Source organism: Aotus nancymaae, unplaced genomic scaffold (genome assembly GCF_030222135.1).
Source record: "Aotus nancymaae isolate 86718 unplaced genomic scaffold, 86718_ANA_hifiasm-v0.15.2.pri h1tg000012l, whole genome shotgun sequence".
Lineage (NCBI taxonomy): Eukaryota > Metazoa > Chordata > Mammalia > Primates > Aotidae > Aotus > Aotus nancymaae.
The window spans coordinates 27,832,920-27,835,707 of record NW_026988423.1 but is presented as its reverse complement, the minus strand read 5'-3'; the positions used below and the strand labels follow the sequence as shown (position 1 = coordinate 27,835,707).

Sequence of the window (2,788 nt, the reverse complement as noted above, 5' to 3'; positions counted from 1 at the left end):
GTTTTTTCCGGAGGATGGAGTGCACGCTTTGCTGGGATGGAGGCCACCGCTGACCCGCTTCCCTCGGCGCCGGGAGAAGGCCGGGCTCGGCGACCGCGCCACCTGCTGGCCCCTTCCCGAGCTGCCGCCTGCCCCTGGGAGCCTGGTCCCCGCGCGCAGCGTCACAGCACATGGGAAAGTCGTTAGATGCAGGTTCTTGGGCTCCACCCCAGACTTATTGAACCCAAACCTCCCTGGGTGGGTCCTGGCAGTCGAGTCTGAACAAGACCCTCGAGTGGTCCTGATGCCCGCTAAAGCTTGGGCATCAATGATTTGAGAGTCGACCCAACTCCACCACCATTTATTTATTAAGTCAAGTTTTTCTTTTGTTTTGCTTTGTTTTTTCTCAGGAAGAATCAGATAGGAGCAATCAGGGTGTTGCAAGTCCTGATTACACAGAGATGTTAGTCACATTTCATGCATCTCCAATCATCATGTTCTCTATCTGCCCTCCAAAAGGAGGAACAAGTAAGGGTTATCCCACCTGACAGCTCATTAAGTCAAGTATTAATGAGCATCTTCTAAACAATATAGAAACAAAGGAAGCAAAACAGACATGATCCCTCCCCCACTCGCTCCCCAACACACACATAGGTAGAATGTAGAGCAGCTTACTTTATCATCACATCTTTGTGCAACAGGAAAGGGAAACATTACGATGACCCTTATTTTACAGACAGGAAACTGGCCTGGGATCACACATGCGGTGAACTAGGTCAGGTCCAAAACTTAGGGGTTTTTTTTGTTTGTTTGTTTTTCTTTGTCTCAATGGATATAGTAGTATGAGTTGTTTGTTTGTTTTTAAGACTGACAGGAGCACCAATCTCAGGTCACCTGCATGTCAAATCCATCGATCAATGTCAAATCAGGTCAATCTTCATGTCAAAGCTGAACTTATTTACCAAACCACACATCACCAACTTTTCTAGGTTGACTTGCGGTTTTAGAGTGGAGAAGAAACTGAAACTTCTTACACTGCTTTAAAATTGCTGGCATCATTCCTGAAAGCTAGCAAATAGGCTTCCTTTCCAGTTATTACCCTACTATAACCCTTGCCTAGCTGTTCCCTCTCCATCCTTTTCAATGATATAGGACATTATGGTGCACGCTGTGATAGGGCAGGCAAGGAAGTGTTAAATGTATGGTGCAGGTGCTGCCCGAGGGGCACAGCTTTAGGGACTCTCAGGGAGGTAGGAATTTAACTTGAGCTGCCTACTTGGGGATTGACAGGGAAAGACAATGGAACCAAATAGAAGTGGGAAAATACTGAAGAGGAGAGATAGGAACAGAAGACAGACTTGGTCTCCTCTTTCACAATTTAGCAACTTCAAGCACCAGATAGGCTGTTCATTAACAGCACCCAGTGGGAGCACCTGTATGTGCAGGGCATTGGGTCAGATCCCTGCCTTCAGAGGACATGCTACTTTGTAGGCATGTAGAGATGAGTGGCTTAAACATTTGTGGTATTTCTGTGTTGAAAATTGCCTTGGCCATAAAAATATATATATAGTTTGAGACAGAGTTGCATTCCAGAGTTGTATTTTTAGTAGACAGGGTTTCACCACATTGGTCAAGCTGGTCTTGAACTCCTGGCCTCAAGTGATCTGCCTGCCTCAGCCTCCCAAAATGCTGGTGTCACAGCACCCTTAGGGTGTCACTTTTCCAGCCGGAAACCTCTGTGGCTTGTGGCGTCTTTGTCCTAGTTTTGCTTGGGCCCACTGGGCTCATTTCACCCACTTAACCCTGCAGGCTGTGCTTGGCTCACATTACCAGCTTGGATCCCATGCCTGCCAAGGGCAAATCAGGTGCAAAACAGCAAGAGGTGTGTGAGCAAGCACAGGGTCTGGCCACTGCACACATCCAGGCATGCCAGCTACAGCAAAATGAGCAGCTCCAGGAGCTGGCACAGGCACCAGTTCCATGCAAAGCTGCAGCTGGATCAGGCATACCACAAGCAGCTTCCACTGCAGGCACCAGGGAACATGATGGCCATAGAAGCTTGGAGATGCCAGGAGCCAAAGAACCCCAAAGAGGGTGTCACAACCCTGGCTCACTCAGGGAGCGCCTAGGTCTAGGGTCCCCAAAGGGCAGCAGCTATTCTCTCCTTCTCATCACCTGCAACATGGTGAACAGGTGGTGGGGGCAAGAGGGAGTATGTTTCAGCCCTGTTTGTGTTACAGCTCTTTCAGTCCTGCCAGGTCCTGAGTTCTTGTCCTGCATCTAGGAAAGATGAGATACACAGACAGCTAGAGGATGAACAAGGTGGAGAGGAGCTTCATTGAGTGACAGAACAGCTCTCAGGAGACCTGAAGTTGGTAGCTCCTTTCCACAGGCAGGTCATCCTGACCAGTCCAGGAGACCCTAAGTTGGTAGCTCCTTCCCACAGCTGGCAGTCCCAATGTCTCTGTGAGTTGGCTGAGTCTGGGGTGTTTATGGGCTTCAGAAGGGAAGAAGAGTGTGCTGATCGGTCCATGAGTAGCCATGGGAATGCCAGAAAAAAACACCATAAATTCTCATTCTGTGCCGTGGACTCCACCCAGAACTGACAGTCCCTCCCCCAGGCTTCAGGCCATCTCTGGCTTGAAAGTGGGTCTTCACTGGGGACCCACCCCTTTCCACCCAGGAGCCTGTCTGCTTCCTGCTGCCTTCTACATGAGATTATGGGTTTTCTAGTGAGGACTGAGTCAGACCTCATGATATCAGGCCCCGGATGAAGAGTGAGGGGACTCTGTCCACTGCTCTTCTTTCC

At 49.5% G+C, this 2,788-nt stretch overlaps 1 non-coding gene across 1 annotated transcript; it reads right to left on the bottom strand.

Annotated features, from left to right (window-relative positions):
- Nucleotides 1-394: 394 nt before the first annotated feature.
- Nucleotides 395-530, bottom strand: LOC135274679 (U8 small nucleolar RNA). The gene has a single exon (XR_010342462.1). It is a non-coding gene; the product is annotated as a U8 small nucleolar RNA (small nucleolar RNA).
- Between the last annotated feature and the right edge of the window lie 2,258 nt (nt 531-2,788).